Genomic DNA, 20,905 nt, shown 5'->3' with positions numbered 1-20,905 from the left:
AAATCTGAGTTGTCAAATTTTTTCATTGACAGTATACCCAATGTTTTTGTTTTTAAAAACAAGATTTTTTTAAGAATGAAAACAAAGAAAGTAAACTGAAGGAAAAATAAATATCAATAGATGATCAAGTTACGGGAGAATTTCAATTCCCCATTGGCCGTCAAAACTATCGACAATGATTTTTTTAGGATTATTTCTCACCTGTACCGAAGCATGAATAACATGAAATATGTGACTGGCTTCATTTTTATTAAAACGGAAATTAAAAGGAGTGTTAAAAATGTTGTCATGTAGACCGTGTCGGTTCTGTTAATAAATTGGAGAGGGAAGTGCGCGCTTGATTGGCGTTTATAATAAGCAGTGAAGTGTGTTTGTCTAGTACAGTAGGAAGCGGATAAGTACAATGTTTTAGATTGTCAACATTTGGGAAACATTCGTTCACTCTAAATCAACTGAAATGAAAAGTATAAAACAAATTATATTACAGAGTCAGATTCACAATACAAAATTACTGGGAGTTAAAATGACAAAATACAGAACAAAGGTAACCGGCAGCATAGCAGTTTCTAAAAAAAAAAATAAAAAAAAAATCACAAGCCCGAATCAGTGACGATTCGTCACTCAACAAATCAAGCTGTGAATGACAAAAAAAATTTCATGAGGTGATAAACAAAGTCTCAAGAAAATTCACACTATTAAGTTTAAATGATTTGCATCGTCTCTATCAACAAAGGACACCACTCCACGTACACTGTCTGCTCTAAAAAAGGGGAAAAAAAGAGAAGACTATTTATATGAATGAAGACAAAGATGATACGGTGCTAGCACACTCCAGGAGCTAAAGAAAACATCAAATCTTTGCCCTGTGTGATCACACCGTGCCCTGCTGCCAGTCACACAAGCTCATGTACAGAGAGACCCTTTGTTTAGTGCACTGTACACAGCTCCCCCAGAGCCAGAAGTCTCTCCGAGTTCAAGGCACAGTGACTAGCTGCACTGCCAGCCACTGGCTCCCTGTCCATCAAAACAATAATACTTACATGTAGGGGGTCAGTGGTTCATGACAAAAAACACCGGCCTACACGCTGTGTGTCCTGTCTGGGTTATGTTCCACTCCCCTTGAAATAAAGGGCCAACTCACTGCCAGGCAGTGCGCCACGCAACTATAAAATCCACGGTTGTAATATTCCATGAGATTCAGATATGCCGAGAAAGACTTCAACAAGAGAATTTAGAAAATCATTCCTCTTCAACTGGCGATCTGATTGTAAAGCTTATCCACATGATCAGTACGTTGGCATTGTTAACTAGAGACTGGGTGATAACTCTCTGCTTCAACTCACTCCGCAGCCCGGCCTAGCTAGCTCCCTTAGTCATTCGCTACCTGTGCATAATACGAAGATCTCTACGGTATCACACAATGTGAATCGAATTCAGTCCATATGCGATGCAACACACTACGCAGGTTACTGTATAATCCCTCACTGGATGATGTGCTTCACAGTGTACCAAGTGTACAGAGTAGAGAAGCCTTTCTCACAATGGGCATAGCAAACACATGCACTGCACATAATCACTCTAGAGAGAGGCACTCTGCACTGTGTGGCTATACACTGCCTACATCCCAGGCCCTGTATCCACCAATCACAAGCCAGCTTTGCATGGCTAGCTGGCCAATCACAACCTCGGCTTAGAGCTCTCGATATGGGGTTGTGTTGTACTACTAACGCATGCAGTGTGTGTGAATGCAAAGTAGACAGGATAGGGCCCCACGCAAAGGAGCTTCTTACACTATTGTCCACATAATGGCCATTCACATCAACACAAAGTAGAGTATGTGACACCCTAAGTCTTGCCTGATCAACAATGATTGTTACACACTGGACCCAACCCAGGTCATATCTGTGCTGCAAGACAGCAGTGCAAAGTGCTTCAGCTTGTAATAACAAGCCATGCTACACTGACTACTGCTGTGGCAATTCAGTTGTGTTAAAAAAAACCTCAATGATTAAAACTACTGCCTGTCTTTGTGCAATTAAAACCACTGTTTGTCACTTTGTAATTACAATAATTTCACAGGTTTATTATCACACAATGAAATAATTTTACAACATTTCCTTTGTTTATGGGATTTGAGGCGTTGCATGGTGAGGTATCAATTTATATTCGGTTTGCGGTATAAACACCATGCCGTATATTATGTTCTTTTGAGAACTTGTCTTACTATAGTATTCTACCTGACAATGACTAGAGCAAGCTAGTTGAAACATTAAGACCAATTAAGAACTCGCTCCGCTGCAGTGAAGTTAATTTCCTTTGTTTATTTACAAAATTAAAACAGCTGCTGCCCTCCGCGAAACAAAAAGCTAACAAAGGAAAATGTAACTGTTCGTTTGACATCAATCCTAATGTCAATTTGAAATTAACTATTTCATTTCCTTGTACGGCATCTGAGAGTGAAAATAAATTGTCCCACTAAGTGGTCCATTTATTTATCTAGAATATTTCCTATCCTAGCATATATGTGTTTAAAGGTAGTCATCGTATTTTTGTTTTTCAATGTAATTCTGATTTACCGGCAAAATGATCTAGAAAGATACCATAAAATATAGTCACATGTGAAAGTTAAAGTTGAATAAAAACAGTGCTGACTATTAATTGAGAAAACTGCAAAAATAAAAAAAAAAAAAAAAAAATGTCAATTTCATCGGAGTGAAGTAAAGTGACAATGAGTACTAACCGCATCTCTGGCTGTATTGAGGGCAGCATTTAAATGGACACCATTGAAATTTCCACAAGTCAACTGCATCAATCTTTGGAGATTTAAATTTGACGACATGCTTTATTAATTTCTAAGCAATGAGGACACATCAGACAGAATAATTTGGCAGGATGCATACTACTAAAAAATTAATAATAATGTTTTTTTTTTCCAGGGGTCAATACCAAAGTATGACCCCACCTTTAAAAGATAACATCACATCACAGAAACAATATCTAAACAATAACATACATGAACCTCACATGATTTGATCAAATAACTTCTAAATGACATCAGGGGAAAACAAAAATATAAATGTTTTAAAAACGCTTCCTTCGCAAAAAAAGTCCCCCTCAATCTCGACCAGAAGAACCCATCATCATACTTGAATTAGAGGTTTCTGCAACTTCTCAACAACTTTATCCAGGAAAAGATAACATCAACAAAAACAGCTGATTTTTTTTTATTTATCCAGGAAGTGAATCACTCCCAACTGAGATATTGAAAGATTAATGGAATTCTTTATGGACCAGGAAATAGGGTAATTATCACAATTAAACTGAATGGTAATGTTATAGGCTACAAGTTGGATTCTTAAATTAAAGTAACAACCGGTCAATAAAAAATTCTCTTATGCAACACAGTTCAGATTTCAGGAAGCAGTGTTAACAACTTCGGCCAAATGTTACAAATTTGCTGAAGGCAAAGATCAGAGCTAATGTCAAAACGCCCCCTTGTAACCAGTGCCCAATTAGTATTAATCATAACTGACAACCACGAATGTTCTGCTTCACATTTTAAGAAAATTTTGCCAAGGTTATAAAATATTAGTTATAATCTGAAATGTTACTCGCAGGAAATATTGAAGAATACACCAGGGAAATGTTTCTATATTTGAACTAGTTTAGACTCTCTCTAGTTACAAGCAGAGTTCATTACAATTGACACATATAATGGGTGCGTTCGTTTAGCTTCCCTGGGTCGACCCCGGTGTGTGGCGTTTTTTTTCCTCCAGGACGAACGTGTGCTGATCATTACCCACGTTCCTCCTGGGAAAAAAACCTGCCACACACCGCGGTCGACCCAGGGAAGCTAAACGAATGCACCCAATATTATTTATATGTCAATTGTAAGTTGTTTGCATTGCTTTCTTAAATCTGATCTCTTTTACATAAGTGTAACTGACCAGTGACTTTCAATTGTATGGAGGGGGGGGGGGGGCGGGCAATATAAATCTTAAATTATTATTATTACTCTTGGAATAACAAATATTTCTTGTTGCAAACAGGAAATATATAACAACTCCAATTGTAGAAGTTTACCAGCCTTTTACCAGCCTTCAAACAAATTTATTGTCTGTAAAATTGGCAACAAATTGAAATGTAGCATTCCACTCAATACCAACTTCCTACTTTAAATCATTTAAAGGCAGTGGACACTATTGGTAATTGTCAAAGACTAGCCTTCGCAGTTGGTGTATCTCAACATATGCATAAAATAACAAACCTGTGAAAATTTGAGCTCAATCGGTCATCGAAGTTGCGAGATAACAATGAAAGAAAAAAAAAAACCTTGTCATACGAAGTTGTGTGCATTTAGATGGTTGATTTCGGGACCTCAAGTTCTAAATCTGAGGTCTCAAAATCAAATCCGTGGAAAATTACTTCTTTCTCAAAAACTATGGCATTTCAGAGGGAGCCGTTTCTCACAATGTTTTATACCATCAACCTCTCCCCATTACTCATTACCAAGTAAGGTTTTATGCTAATAACTATTTTGAGTAATTACCAATAGTGTCCACTGCCTTTAAACATTTAAACAGGCATGAGATCCTCGGAGAAAAGTAGAAACATTGCATTTTGTACACCGGCTGACCTACATGTACATGTGGTATATGCTTTAATAGACTTTTCAGGCCATTTGATCACAGTTTTTCTGATTTTCCCAAGGGCAAAAAATGAAAAAAATCTGAAATCAGACTAAAGAAGCAGGAATATCTTGCCCTTTAAGTTAAACCCTGATCAAGCATTAAACACCCGGAACTATCTTCCTCCTGAAAAACTTAATTCTCTTCTGACATCTTTCCTCTTTAATATCTGTCAGGAGATTTTTGTTGAGAGAGATTGGTATGTGATTAGGGTCAGTACCACACCATTAAATCCAGATGTTTGATTGTATTTCCGTCTTTCACACAATGTTACTTCCTTTAAATTCATTTTATGGGAAGCTTGTTTGAAATGTGGATCTAGACTCAGTGTATGGCTGGTAAAGGAAAGCTTAGAACAATGGTCATTAAAAATAAATTTAAGTACAAGATCGTAATTGTAAACAGTTGATTCGTCCTGTTAATAGGGACATGATTGATCACTTTGACATAAACAGAGACTTTCTTAATTACTTGATTTGTTAAAACACCTTTTGTCATTAATATCATTTAATAATCCACTATGATTTTTCACATTTGCACTTTTGTGAATAATCATTTGATGAGGGTAAAGAGTTCGTAGATGCACTTTTAAAATAATGAGTCGTTATTTAAAAAGGATATCTACTGAACGATCTAGTCATTCCCTCCAACATTAAATGATTTTCTTTAAAGGAACATTACTGAATTGGTTTTTGCTAACAAAACAGTTGCTTGCAGTGTAAGCACTTTATGTAATCCACCATACATACATAAACTGACAAACCTGTAGAAGTTTAAGATCGATCGGCCGTCTGGGTCACGAGAGAATAGTGAAAAACCGATTGCAAATTTTGCATTGCATCGATGCCAAAATAAAAATGAATAAAACGCTCACTGAGCGATAAACTCCAAACGCAAAGTTAGATTATTTATTTCTCATCAAATATGACATTTCAGACAAAAATATTGCAAGGGATGTTTTCAACTATCATCATCATAGACTGTGTAAGTTTCATGTAAATCTGTGATCTTCACGATTTTTGTTTCTTACCAATTCTGTAACGTTCCTTTAAAGCATTGGCCAATAGCCAGTAGTCATTGAAAACGATTTATTCCTTGAATTCCTCCGTGATTCAAAACAGTTATCGAGAGACTAAACCTCATGTGATGGCATTTTGAATCCCTTGTTGATAGAAATGAAAAATTAATTTCCTGTTCAAAGTCCGCTGATGTTCATGACTTTCAGGTTAAGAATATTGTGCAAAAGTTAATTTGCACAAAATGTTTTTGGTTATAAATTAAAAAAAACAAAGAAAAAAACCCCCACCAAAACGTGTCAGATATTGGGCAATTACTAACATGTGTAGATTTTGAAATTGTGACTGAATTGGTTTTAAAAGAAGTTGCTTTTGAACACAAGTTTGGGTGTTTCCGATCAGCAGGGTGCTGGTTCAAGCCCAGGTCATGGCACTTGTGTCCTTCAGCAATATACTTAACTGTAGCTGTTTTGTCCTTCGAAGGGACATTAAAGGAACACGTTGCCTTGCATCGGACGAGTTGGTCTATAAAAAGCGTTTGTAACCGTTTTTTTTATACAATGCATATGGGTAGAAAGATGTTTTAAAAGTAGAATACAATGATCCACACAAGTTTGCCTCGAAATTACGCGGTTTTCCTTTTACTGTGCGAACTAACACGGTAGGCCATTTATGGGAGTCAAAATTTTGACTCCCATATATGGCTGACCGTGTTATGTTAGTCGACGAGGTAAAAGGAAAACCATGCAATATCGAGGCATGTTTGTGTGGATCATTGCATTTTAAAACCAACGGTTACAAACGCTTTTCAAAACGCTTTCCAACTCGACCGATCCAAGGCAACGTGTTTCTTTTACATTAGAAACAACCCAGAATAAATAATCCTTGAAGAGTGTAGGGGTCAACCCTTGTGATTCTGGTTCACATAGCAAGCATCCTTGTTTACAGGTTTCCTCAGGCTTTGAACTCCTGTGATCAAGTTCACTTACAAGGCATTTGGTTTCATCACGGAGGTATTGAAATAGATTTCTACCATCATGTGGGTTTCATTGCCAGATGTATGTAATAATATTTAGCGAATGAATTTCTACATGAACTTTAAAGTTATTTCTGGTTCCTTATCAAGAATGGTTGCTATTACATTTTCCATCATCATTAAACAAACAACCACATCATGTTTCACAGGACAAAGATCGATTGGGAAATATTTGTGGTGAGTAAATTTGTTGAAACAACCTCTAACTAGATAAAAGAGCTTTGCATGGTATAGCCATTAAAGAAGGGGAACTGTAGTTTCCTTCCTTCAGTAAAGAGTACTATGTTTGTAAAAACCAAAATAAAATTATTTTGAAGAAGACGTCCTTTTTATTCTTCTAGAGCTTGGTTCAACATCATGCAAATTGCGAAAGTGAAGCAATTTATTTTTGCGCCACAATTGGAAAACAATGTCAACTTGTAAATTTACTTTGACTCCCATCCGCTTTAAAGCCATTGGTCACTTTCGGTAAACAATATTGTCCCAAGGCCCACACTTCGTGTATCACAACTTATATATAAAACAACAAACCTGTGAAAATTTAGGCTCAATCAGTCATGGGAGTCGGGAGAAAATAACGGGAAAACCCACTCTTGTTTTCGCACGTTTTGCCGTGTCATGACATGCGTTTACTATAAATCCGTAATTCTCGATGTCGACAATTGATAATTGTTTCAATGCTTTCTCAAAAAGTAAAGCATTTCATGGAATAATATTTAAAGAGAAGTCTTTTTTACCATTACCTTCTTTTAACCCTGTAAGTTATTTGTAAACCTGTGAACTTTTTTTTTTTTTCTGTTCCGAAAGTGTTTAATGGCTTTAAATATAAACTAGCCTTTTTTTTTATGCTTATCACCTCATATAAATGTATGAGCATGGAGTTCCATGGTATGCCCAATGAAATGAGGCAAACATTACAAGATTAAATTTGTAACTTGCTATCTAGTAAATTTATTAGGTCAATGAAAACTAAATCAATTTATATATTTTATTTTTTTCTAAAACAATAAATTTAATAAATGTTGAACATTTTAAAACCAACTCAAAACATCTCTCATTTGTGATAAAGAAAGAATAGGCCTTATGCATTGACGTCATCCAGCGGCCATCTTAGTGGAAAAACGGTGACGAAACAATCAAAACGCACAGATTTGTACGCGCGGCGCACAGGATTGGCCAATGAACAACCTCTTTTTGACCTCTAGGTGAGGGCGCCCTACTGAAATGACGTCATGTGCATAAGGTCTATTAGAACAACATGAAGGAGTGATTGACAGCGATCGTGGTTGACTTCCTAGATCTTGATGTACTCTGAGAATGACCCTCCTCACCCTTCATATGCCCCATTTACTATAATCAGTTTCTGATGGATGCACTATTTCCAATAAATGTCCTTGCCCCTTGAAATTCCAGCCCTGCACTTAGGAGTATCTCTCCGCCTGATGTCTCGTCTTAGATACTCTGGGAACCTCACAGACTTTTCATATCATTTTTGACCCAACAAATTCCTTGGTGATAAGGGCCAATATAGATTTCAAGCAGAAAATATGTGGACTGACTTTAAAGGGTGTACCAACGTTGCTGTTGGTGTGGCATGCAATTAAATTCAAGCCTGGAGCACAAGTTGTATCAAAATTATTCAACCTTGTGGTTTGTCGACACCACACTTTTTGATACCAGTCATATATTATTTTGGTAAACATACCATAATTTATTCAGCAACAAAGCATTTCAAACAGTTTTCTTGTTGTTCCTATTAACGGCAGTGGACACTTTTGGTAATTGTCAAAGACTAGCCTTCACAGTTGGTGTATCTCAACATAAGCATAAAATAACAAACCTGTGAAAATTTGAGCTCAATCAGTCGTCGAAGTTGCGAGATATTAATGGAGAAAAAAACACCCTTGTCACACGAAGTTGTGTATGTTTAGATGGTTGATTTCGAGACCTCAAGTTCTAAATCTGAGGTCTCGAAATCAAATTCGTGGAAAATTACTTCTTTCTCGAAAACTATGGCACTTCAGAGGGAGCCATTTGTCGCAATGTTTTACACCATCAACCTCTCCCCATTACTCGTCACCAAGAATAAATTTTATGCTAATAATTATTTTGAGTAATTACCAAAAGTGTCCACTGCCTTAAAGTTTCCCAAGCTTTTTCACAACTATTCAACTGCAGTTAGATGACTTGGTAAAATGGAGGAAGTAATACACATAGATTTTGTGATCCTAATATTGACACCAATGTTTTTTCCCCTTTAAGCGAGATAATAATCTATCTATAACCAGCTTGATTCATGCTGACATAGGAAAGTGTAGCACCTATTAAATAAATATGGTATTGCAATGAGCGCAAGGTCAGAGAGCAGGCATGTATGGCGGATTGAGTGTGGCCAAAGGTATGTCTGCTGTACTGGTACATCCACAAGGCTTTAAAGGAAATATACCACCAACCACAAATATGGGCAGTTCAATGTTTCGTGATGCAGAAACGGTCACTGGACTAATTGTAACATAAATTATAGGAAACTTGTATCCACGTAACTTATGCTGATCATATAATATTTATGGTTTGCCTTTCAGTTCAGTCAAAAAAGGACACAAAGTTCCGTAGAACAGAATTTAGCCAAAGTGTACTCAGCTTAGACAGATACTGGCCAAAATTGTATATTGCACCATCACTGACTCTGCTTTAGGAAGTATCATCAGCTATGCTTTTGTGTGAACAGAAACCACACTGAATTACTACAAATTGATGTGTTGTTGTTTGACGTCAATGACTGTTACTGACTGATCCCCTAAAACATCTTTAAAGCTATTTGTGGAGTTATCTCTTTATAATTGGCAACTCTAGGTCTTCATTCTACACAAGTTTCTTGTTGACCCATTTCATGATGTAGCTATCTTGAGTTAAGGCTCAACCAATGTTAGAAGGTGTTTTGTCAGAAGATGAAATCACTTTCTTTTTTTATCTTTATGGTTAGACATTTCCTAAAATCAATCAGTTGGAATGTATCAAAATCATCATGTAAATGAATAATTAATCAATCCATCTCTTAAAATGAAGAATTTAGCGTATCCATAATGCAAGCCAAAATTAAAAACGCTTTCAATTTAATCACGACAGTGATCTGGGAATACCAGTGCATGGGGTGGTAGTCTACACCCAAGGAACCCAACACGTCAAATTCAATCAGCGAGACTCATACCAGGACAGGTTGTGTGTCATACCTTACCGCACAACAGCCTTTTCCTTCTGGATTATGCTCTCTACCGTCAGTCAGGACCTCCAGGATTGAGGGGAGTGGAATGGGGCGTAGACCTCAGTAATCTCTACTGACCTTGCGCCTCTTGTGAACAAAATAAATCTTATCCTTCACATGACAAATGTTTTTTGAATAAACAGACACAGGTTTGTGTGTGGATATCAAAACATGGATAACAAGATGAATGGAGTGGAGTTGGACAAAAAATTAAATAAGAGAAGAAAGCAGCGGGTGGGAGTGAGCGAAAGTTAAGCCATTCTGAAGGATTTAAAAGCAAGTTATTGTTACAGAATGTTGGTTTCCTAATTGTTCCTAATTTTGTACAAGTAACACAAAAACTAATACAGGGATAATACATGATTCCAACCAATAGCTTAAAAACAGTGACGTTTGAAGCTTTGCATGGTGTAGAAAATAAGAAGTAACTAACCATGCTATGTAACACATCATGTGGGAACAAACACTGTGTAAATCTATTTTGAGTGTTTGGTCTGGAAACAGCTGGTGTCTTTTCAGAGCCAACATTTAATCTTTTTCACCACATCAAAGAATTCGACCACAAGAAAGAAAGAAAAACATTTTTTAATTTTTATTTCAGTAATTTGAATATTTGTTATTCATTGATGCTTGGTATTTAAAGGCAGTGGACACTATCGGTAATTGTCAAAGACTAGCCTTTACAGTTGGTGTATCTCAACATATTCATAAAATAACAAACCTGTGAAAATTTGAGCCCAATCGGTCATCGAACTTGCGAGATAAGAATGAAAGAAGAAAACACCCTTGTCACACGAAGTTGTGTGTGTTTAGATGGTTGATTTCGAGACCTCAAGTTCTAAACTTGAGGTCTCGAAATCAAATTCATGGAAAATTACTTCAGGGAGCTGTTTCTCACAATGCTTTTTACCATCAACCTCTCCCCATTACTCGTTACCAAGTGAGGTTTTATGCTAATAATCATTTTGAGTAATTACCAATAGTGTCCACTGCCTTTAATCATTGTGGTCTCATGAGAAGAAAACTTCATCCTTGGATATAAATCGTCAGCGGTTTCACGAAGTAGCACTCACTGCTATACCAGCAAAAAACAACAATCAAAGAAAACGGCCTCTGAAGTTGAATACTTTTTAGAAACCCGCCTCCCTTCAAAACTTCAAAGTATTTCCATTTAAATTTTTCAATGTAGATACTTGATGACTTGAATTTATCAATTAGTCTTATTTTGACTCATTTGCATAATTAATTATGAAACTAGACACAAGAGAAGATGCGTGCTACTTTGTGAAACCCCAAAAGTGCAAAATATGTCTTTTTGCGTTTTCAGGAAGTAGCACTCGCCTATGCTACAACACAGCATTTTGTATTGATTTTTGAAACTAGGTCAGCGCGCCACGCTCACACAACTTGCGTGCTACTTCGTGAAAACGTTTTTACCACACTTCGACTCGAGTGCGTGCCATGCATACAACGGTAAACAGAGGTTCGGGTGCTACTTCGTGAAAACAAAAAATGCCACGTTTGTGCCAAAATTGAAAACACTAATTAGCTTAATTAAAAAAGTAAAGCTGTCTGAGCTTCGAAACATTATAGAATTGTAGGTCTTCGTGCATTATCAACAGAAATGTAAAAAAAATAAAAATGTGTACAAAAATCCTTAAGCACGTAGAGTGCTACTTCGTGAAAACGCTGACGAAATGATCACCTCAAAAACCAAAAGAAAGAAGTGGGTGTGTGGAATGGAACGTTTTCAAAAACCACATCCATAAAAACAAATGGGCCTTGAACAACATCTCATTGTGTGGGAAACCGAATCATCAGAGAAACTTGACAAAGTTTTGGATTTGGCGTCACATTCAGAACTCTGGTGAGAATTTAATTCTGGCACAGATTTGTGGGAAAAGGACCCTGTGGAGTTGATGCATGAGGCCACCAACCATTTCAGTATTTACGCTGCTGGTTCCGGATAGTTGGTAAACAGATTGGAGCAGTCAATACTCCGCTTCAATAGAGGAAATATCCCCAAAAGAGGTACAGGAGACTTTCACGCCTGTTCTACAGCTGCGAACACAGCATGCTGTTCCGTGGTTGGAAAGGGGGGGGGGGGGTGTCTGAAAGGTGTTTTGACTCACTACCCTTAATGGCTCACATAACAAAAGTGTCTGCATTGACTGACATTGTATTCAATACCAAGCAATTGAAGGAATGGTAACAGCCCCTGCTGACCCCCAGGGGTCAATCCATAACTGACAGGGTCAGACAAGAAAGTGTTATTTATAGGTGTAGTTTCTGTAAGCCTTTTTTTTTCTTTGGGTGAATGGGTGGATAGGTCTGGCTGGGAAGTTAGGTATTCCTAAACCGAGGATTCTTGGGAAAAAAGCAAAAATGGGTTTTAAAATGGAATGTTGTGAAGGTTTCATCACACAATTTATAATTTGTTTGAGAAGACAGCAAACAGATTTGCGTTATGCATTTATCAACTTACAATGTGACTGGTGATGATTTATATTTCAAGTGAGAAGAAAAGGAAACTAAACCAAGGATTATTGTGAAACATAAACTTTGTTTGAAATGTAATGTTATGAAGGATGAGCAATGGGTAGTTAATCATTTGTTTAGGAATACAGCAAATAATCAACAGAATTTATTTACCGAAGTACATGTATTGCCAGCGATGACTTTCGCAAAGACATTTCAAGTGAGAAGAAAAGGAAACTGAAATACAGATCCCACAGACCACTAAAATAAATAAAAAATCTGTTGTTAAACTCAACCCGTTAAAAAAACAACCTTTAGAGGAAAAGAATCCTCATGATAATAAGGATGTGGTTGTCAGGTTTTTACATTGGTAATATATTTACCGCCGACAAATTCCAACAGGACATTGGGTTTTATCAAGACAGATTAGACACAGCTTTTGTTTTCCTTGATTGCAGTAAAACTTTCTCCATTCTTCAAGTCGTTACTGTTTTTCTTAATATTTCTACTATTTATTAAGTCCTTCCGATATATACAACAGTATACAAAAGCAGGGCTCGAATCTGTGGGAAGATTCCACAAGACTGTCGGGGTTAGCTCAAACCTTTTACTGGACCAGAGAATTTGTTGCAAGACCCAATCAAAATGAGAAGAACGCTGTTTATACAGTTTCATATTTGAGATGTTTTTGGAACAAGCAGTTAGAGAATATTTATCTATAATTTCTTGTGGTTAACACTTCAATACTATTTCAGAGTTGAAAGATATTATTTGTATTTATCAGTTAAAATTGAAAATGCAGTAAGGTGTTATTATTCAAAAACACAAGACCGGGGGCGGATTGCACCAAGCGGTCTTAAACCAGTCTATGTGCTATAGCAGGCTAACTTGAGACGCGCTTAGACAGTCTTTAATTATAGACCGATTGCAATAGCGTGGTCTATAATTATAGCCAGTCTTAAATCTTAAGCCTGCTCTGAGCTGGCTATAATCAGTCTTTGTTTTGGTTTTTAAAGATGGCGCTGCATTTGTTAGTTGTAGATGATTTGATAAAAAGAGCTCTAGGATGAGACTGTATTTTATTTTTAAATAGATTACATCCATGGGAGGCATTATGATGATGATCAAGGTCACTGTATCGTAAATGTGTGTTCCCAAAAGTAAAAATGATACAACTCACAGATTTGATATCCGATGATTTAAACCAAAGCAATAAGAACAAAGCCATACCGCCAGTGCCTGCAGAGTATTATGGGACATTTGTTCGTATTTCATTACTTTTCACCGACTTATCTAAGACCGGCTTATTGCAACAGGCTTAATGACTGACTAAGCTAACACCGTCTAAGGCAGATAGCCGGCTGTAACTGACTGGTCTTATACTGCTGACTAAGACCGTTTTATTGCAATCCGCCCCAGTACCGGTCGTAAGCTTACTGCCCAGATGCTAAAATCACTTGCCTCAGGTTCAGTGTTAACTTTCAGCCCTGAAAATTTCCCAGAAGTTTAACTGAAAACTGAGTAGATTGACAGGTAACAACAATTTTTTTATATTTTATTTTGTTTTTATTATTTTTATGCAAGTCGCCCAAAACAAGGCTAAAAGCCACTCTAGGTTAAGGGCTACAAGGAAGAAAACATAGACATGCAGAAACTCAGAGGAGCTGAAGGTAGGAATTGACATTCCTCTTCAAAGATGGAAGATCATAGGATGAAGGGAAACACGCACCAGGCAAGGAGGTTCCAAAGAGATGCAGTACAAGGGAAAAAGCCACCATGTGACAAAAATATGTTTTGTGGGAATTATTGCTGCTGAGAATCACCCAGGTCGACATATTTTAGATTCTTAACTTTTATAAACGTTTGCTCTGCTAAAATTTTAATGAAAACAATTATTTTGCTCCACAATTTGCATCATAAAGCTTAACTGACTCCACTTCCACTGAGTAGAGGATTACATCGCTCTTTACCCATGTTTTTAAAATACAGTCATTAAAGAATAACGCTTTATACTTTTTTAGGATGTACAGATAATTGCTTTTCTAATAAGGTGATTGACAGACCATACATTTTTAATTAAAGAGCGCTGACAATTACATGTGCTAAAGAGCATCTGACGCTGTTTTGTTAATGACAGCGCTTTTACATGTGTGCATTTATGAATCTATAATTACTGAATGGAGTTGAGCCTCTTTAAATTTGTCATTACCTGCAAAATTTATGATATTGAAAGGAATTTCTACTCATCAATTTTTCATTAAATATTATGAGTTTTTATCTCTGATCAGCGCATAATGAAAAATATCACTTTCCTTTGACAAGAAAAAAAAGCAATTTAACGCTTCAATCAATTTAACCGTGGTGGGTTTAATTGGCTTGAGGTCGGGGATTTAATGGCCGTGATGTGCCCAATGAGCTGAGTGGAGTGTACAGGAGTTCTCTCTAACAGTAACATTCTCAGTTTTATTGAAAAATATGCAACATACAAAATTATTCCCAAACAAAAAAGTGCCTCTTTTATCACTGAACTCATCTAGTAGGTTGACCATATTTTGCTAAGTAGCCATAACAATTCTTTGGCTAGAAAAAAAGGATAATATTGAATTTGTCGGTGCTTAAAAGTGTTTCCCTTTGCAGAAAAGTGCAACATTGCATTTAACACCAGCGGGTCCAAAATAGTTAAATACAACCTGCATGTAATTCATCCATATCATATATAAGGGGCGTTTTAAAAAAAGGAGAGAAATAAATTAAATTATTGACAAACAGTGAGAAAAACTTTCCACCAAAGTGTCTTTGAATTAAAGCATATGAGAGTGTGATGTCAAAACATCACTTGAAGTTGATTCCATGTAAGTTGGTTTTCACTGTAATTCCATATATTGTTAAGTACCTTTCTTGACAAATTCAAATACATGTAAAGAAAAAAGAGCAGACTTAATTTGTCTCATGAGAATCAGCCAGGTATTCATTTTTTATGAAAATACACGTTTTGCAATTACCCAAATTGTAGACATTTCAAAAGGAAATTGGAGCTGAAAATCCTGACTAAGGAGCCAGTCGAGCCGAACAACCCCAGCCATGTCTTGACTACGAGAGACCCATCACTGCCACATATCAATCTATGGCTAGACAGGAATCGACTCCTACTTCAACATTCCTAACATTCTATAAATGATGGATCCGTCTTAAAGATTAATCTTCCAAGATTACATTTTGTGTGTAATCCAGATATTGATAAATTGACAATGAAGATTGCAAGTTGAAAGTTCTTTCATAATATTGGGCAGGCTGAGAGTTGACATTCCTCAAAGATGCAAAACAGTCACTAAAAAGAAGTGCTCAATTTGTTGTATAAATTTCTGCTTCACAAATAAATTGCTCAGCAATTATTAGTACAGAGTGAGTCCCAAATTGAGAAAATATCACACTTTGGCTGTTTTCCAATTGCATCCTAAGACTTTGTGCCATGAAGTCCCCAAGGCGAGGACTTAAAGGATAAAGGTTGTGAATTCAAGAACAGTTGACAAGTGCCTAAAGCTCAGAAGAGATGGACATCCAAAAGGAAAAGGTGTAACTATGGTTTCTGGGAGGCGAATGCACCATACTTTCAAAGGATCAGTAAGATAGTTTTAAAACACATCAAAGCAGTTGGAATATTTGTAACAACTTCTTAATCACTGACATCACAAAACACACCTCAACAAGCAACAATGCTTAACATAAACCTCTGATCATTATTGGCAGTATTTTCTCATGTAAATGTTACTCAGCACGTGAACAAATCTGTGACCATGCTAAATTTGAATCATTATAGATGAGGTGTTAAAGTAAGAAAGAAAAAAGGAATAATGTGGAAATGCACCTTTAATAACAAGGGTAGTTTGTTTGATAAATCTGCCTCAACAACCATCTTCAATAATTCAAAAGTGTTCTTTTTGTTAAAAAATATATTGTATATATCTTGAAAAACTGGCAGGTTTTCTGAAGTGTGCATCTTTAAAACAGCATCTTTAATAATTGGGAGATATTTTCTCACAGACTCGGGATCAAGCGCTGTCTATCTGACTGCATATATACGATCTCAACACGCATTTCTTTCCCTTCCTATCATGCAGAGATGGAGACCATGCCACACACTGTCGTCAAACGCTGATCAACATTTCACGTAATGAATTCACTCGCTGGAAATTCAGTTGGGGGGAAATCAAGCTAATATCTTCTGACTGGAGTAGAGTGTCACAGGGGAGCAGCTGTCACATGGCCTGTCACATGAATCGTGTAATACTCTATTTAGAAAAAAAAGTGTTGCCCTTTTATGTTAATTTTCACTCATTCACAAAAGGCACCTTTTTATTACAACACTTAAAGCCATTATACTCTGTTGGTAAACTGTGTGGGTTGATAGTGCAACAGTAATTGCTGTAAATATTTAAATAAGGGCAATGATTACAAAATGGAAAGCTAATCAAACCATTAAGCACCATGTTATTGACAAGTCAAAAACCTTTTTAAAAACTGTCAAATTAAAGTTTGATGGCAATCGCTGATGTACAAAATGTTTGAAACAGTTGCTTTAAAGGGTGTATGTACTTTTTGTAGGACAAAAACACAATGTCCACAGATTTACACTAAACTTACACAGTTTGAAGATAATGATAGTAGAGAGCTTCCCTGAAAATATTACATGCTGAGGTGCTGTAGTTTTTGGGAAATGAGTAAAACAATGTCACGAAAATAATTTTGGTCTCATGAGACCAAAATTATTTTAAGCATTTACAAACGTATTTTCATGACATTGTTTTACTCATTTATCAAAAACTACAGCACCTCAGTAAGTAATATTTGAAGGGAAGCTTTCCACTATCATTATCTTCAAACCCTGTAAATTTAATGTAAATCTATGGACATTTTGAAAAAGTACCCAAATCCTTAAACGATTCGTAGAATCAGATATTCTTATTAGTCAGTTCACCTTCAACTTAAACGATATCAGGCTTTTAATCAAATATAATGCGTTATAAGCCAACCAGTCTTCCACTACACCATAATAAACACATTTTAAGGTCAGTGTTCCACTATAGCGAAATAAACAGATTTTAAGGTCAGATGTATTTAGTTGACCAGTTTACTTCGATAATCTATCAATCATTAAACAATCCCAGTTACTGTGTTAAATGTCCTGTAAACATAAACACAACACTGCTGATAGACCACATGTATTAAAGTGCCTTCATTTTTCAAAAGCCACATTTTAAAGTGAAAATTTGATATATTTTGGCACAGGATTCGCACTAAATAATCCAGAAGCAAATAAATGTTTTACAAAACATGCTTGAGAAGGTCATCGCATGAACACAGCATGGACTTTAAAAGGTTGCTTTTGTAACAACACAACGTCAATACTTGTGACGCACTCTGGCATATAACTGTAAACCAATAATTTCCCCTCTTGTGCACTTGCTACACGCCCGCTGCCAGCAAACACCACAGATAAACACAAAAATATATATAATGTGATATAAATGCAAGCGGAAGCCACTTAAAGTGGGAAAAAGGGCTACTCTTGTGAGAGTTTTGTGCCGGCAGTCTTCAGCTGTTTTTTTTAACCACACAATGGAGCGCTCGACCTCGGCACAATAAGCGTTAAGGCTGTTCATATTGTAACCATTATTTGGTTTGGAACGAGCCGTTTGTCACGGAACAATGCTCGCCATCTGCATGGAAACCGTGCTCATTATTACAAAATCTTGGACCTTTAGAGGGTATTACACGTAATGTTAATACCTGGCAACAATCGGAAAGTATAATCTGAAATTGATTTGAAATTTTGTTTATTTTAAGTCTCAATAATAACCAACATTTATTAATAACCAACTGATTCATTAAAAAAGATGAATATTTCTATCTGAAACCAACAGTGATGTGTAGTCAAAGCAGTGACTCAATTCATACAGACTATTTTTTTAAATAATTTTCAAAATATTTGTTTAACCAGGACTATATGAGATTTAAGATTTAAGAAAAAAAAAAAAAAAATAGTGAGAAGTAGCTATTGTTTGGGTATCTTTTAATAATAGTTATTATGAATATAACCCCAAGGTTGTTTACAAAGAACTTTACTCACTGAAGATAATGGCAAATAAATCATCACATTACAGATAAACAAAGGAGGAAATACCACGTGTATGTATCTTGGCTTTCAAAGGAACAAAATCCACAGATTATGTGGGGGAGATATTTTGACTCAAATTGACTGGCAAAAACAAATTTAAGTTTTCTTCAACACATACAATTACTGATTACTTCTTTAAAAAAATATGAACAGCTTGCAGTGTGACCACAGACATCTAGAGGCAAGGACACCCCTGCGCTATGCTAAACATTGACGTGGTGAAGACTGAAGACTTCAATTGTGTTCAGTTAGCCCGGTATCTAACGAGTGAATCACGTTCCGTACATGTCATCAGAAACGTGTACATAAAAAATAATATGCGGCTTTATAAGTAGATAATAAGATCCTATACTAGGTGGATAATGATCTCTTCAGCTGACCATCATGCGTGCACAATCGCCTTATCAATAGCATCTACTCTATCCAATGCAGCTAAAACGGGCTGGCAGTTTTTTTGTCATGCTCTCTCTCTCCTAATAACTAACCTTTGCTTCAGGACTGCATGCTGCTCTAATGATATTTGCGAAACTGGGGCTTATGCTTTGGATCCTAAGTGATCAGGCTTTATTTTTTCCCCATCAATTCTGTTTTGACTTTGCTTTCGGACTGTATTCGGTGATTTACAATTTTGATACAGGAATGGCTTATAAAGTGGGTCTGTCAGATTGAGGTTGGATCCGAATAAATCATGGGATTGGATTTGGATTGGAATACATTAGAAGTTTAACCACATCACCACATCATGATTTGATTATTATTATTTTTATGTTTAAAATAAATCCACTCTGAATGAAATTGATTTGAAAACCTTAACAAATATATCAGACTTAAGGCATTGCATGGTGAGGTATCAATGTTTCGTTTCCAGTCATAAGTGTGTATATAACATATCTACTTGCTGGGTAGATTAAGTTCTTTTGAGAATTATATATACATTTATATTTCAATACAATAATTTCTGTCTTTTGATTATGCTTTTCAAAAGCTTCCCTCAATTGCCCATCCAATCTCCCAACAAATTACCCAAAAAAACTCTCTAATAGTAAATATCTCTGCTGATAATGATGACTTAACCAACAATTTAATTATTCAAAGCAAATTTGAGCTTTGCTCTGTTACAAATGCAATCAAAATATCACTTTTGTCGCAATGTTAGTACCATTTGTACCTTTTATTGTAAATATAATGTATTTACATCTTCTCCAATTTTGAGGTTTTGTTGAAATAAATAAATAAATAAATAAATTATACGAGGTGAACATTTGCTGTTAAATAAAAAAATCAACAATGATCTGGGTATTTATGCAACCATCGGGTATTTTTGTTTGAAGAGCAAAATGAAGAGCTGGTGATCAGAACCTGCTTTAGATTCTGCATAATCTATTCAGCCATGAAGGGCCGGGTGCGATGCTAATCAACAAAAGCTAGTACCTAAATAATCAAGTGATTATGAATGCAAAAGGTGCACTCCAGTCTGTAGAGTCTGTAACCATATTGCCCATATGGTGATCAGAGAGCTCTCCGCAGCTCTCTTCAAAGAGCAGACAACAGAAACAAAATCTTCGCTGTTTGTGTTTGTCGATTGTTCAACAAGCGCAAGGGACAATCATGGCTCAATATGGTTGTTAAAAATTGGTAAGCAATTAACAACCTCTTTAAGTAAATAATAAAAAAAATGCAAATATGGCATTAAATATATTAAATTTTGTGGTATATTCCAGGTTGTATTGCTACCCTACAATTTACCTTAGATATTCCTAGGTGACAATCTGCACAGCTTAAGAAAAAGAAAAAACAAATCAGTTTAACAAAAAAATGCAACAACGTGAGTTAAAAGTGAGGAACAAACTCCGTTGTATCGTAAGAAACACCAGGATTGTTATCCAGTTTCCGGAAAGGGAATCGTGAAATAAGCAGACATCACGTTTAGCTGAGATGATCTACACATTAGGCCAAATAAAAATAAAAAAACATGGTTAGCATCCTGCCTATTTGAAGAAGAAAAAGCAAGGAGGACCTCTTTTTCTCTTTCTTAAAAATGGTCGTCCCACAATTCATAAAGACAACCAGCTGGGCTACTTACCAATTTTTCTTATATCTGAGATTGTTAAAATATGTCATATTTTTTCTGTTAAAAAAAAGAAAAAGAAAAAAAAAAAGAGAAGGCGGCCTCTAAAAAGGAAGCTTGCGGGGACGTTAAACATGTTTTTTGATTTATTTGGCCTTATTGAAAGACACCTGGTGTTTAGA

The 20,905-nt window shown here is 36.1% G+C and overlaps 1 protein-coding gene across 3 annotated transcripts in view; it reads right to left on the bottom strand.

Annotated features, from left to right (window-relative positions):
- Positions 1-20,905, bottom strand: part of LOC139941467 (uncharacterized) — a 168,287-nt gene that overhangs the window by 34,280 nt on the left and 113,102 nt on the right. The window contains exon 1 of one of the 3 annotated variants that reach the window (XM_071937987.1): positions 1,041-1,524. The exons of the other annotated variants lie outside the window; for them this stretch is intronic. The gene's annotated coding sequence lies outside the window, so the exon portion shown is untranslated. Of the gene's footprint in view, positions 1-1,040; positions 1,525-20,905 lie in introns of those variants that run through there. 3 annotated transcript variants of the gene reach the window in all.

The sequence above is a fragment of the Asterias amurensis genome, chromosome 9 (assembly GCF_032118995.1).
Source record: "Asterias amurensis chromosome 9, ASM3211899v1".
Lineage (NCBI taxonomy): Eukaryota > Metazoa > Echinodermata > Asteroidea > Forcipulatida > Asteriidae > Asterias > Asterias amurensis.
The sequence above is the reverse complement of the archived record's forward strand: the minus strand, read 5'-3'. Positions and strand labels throughout refer to the sequence as shown.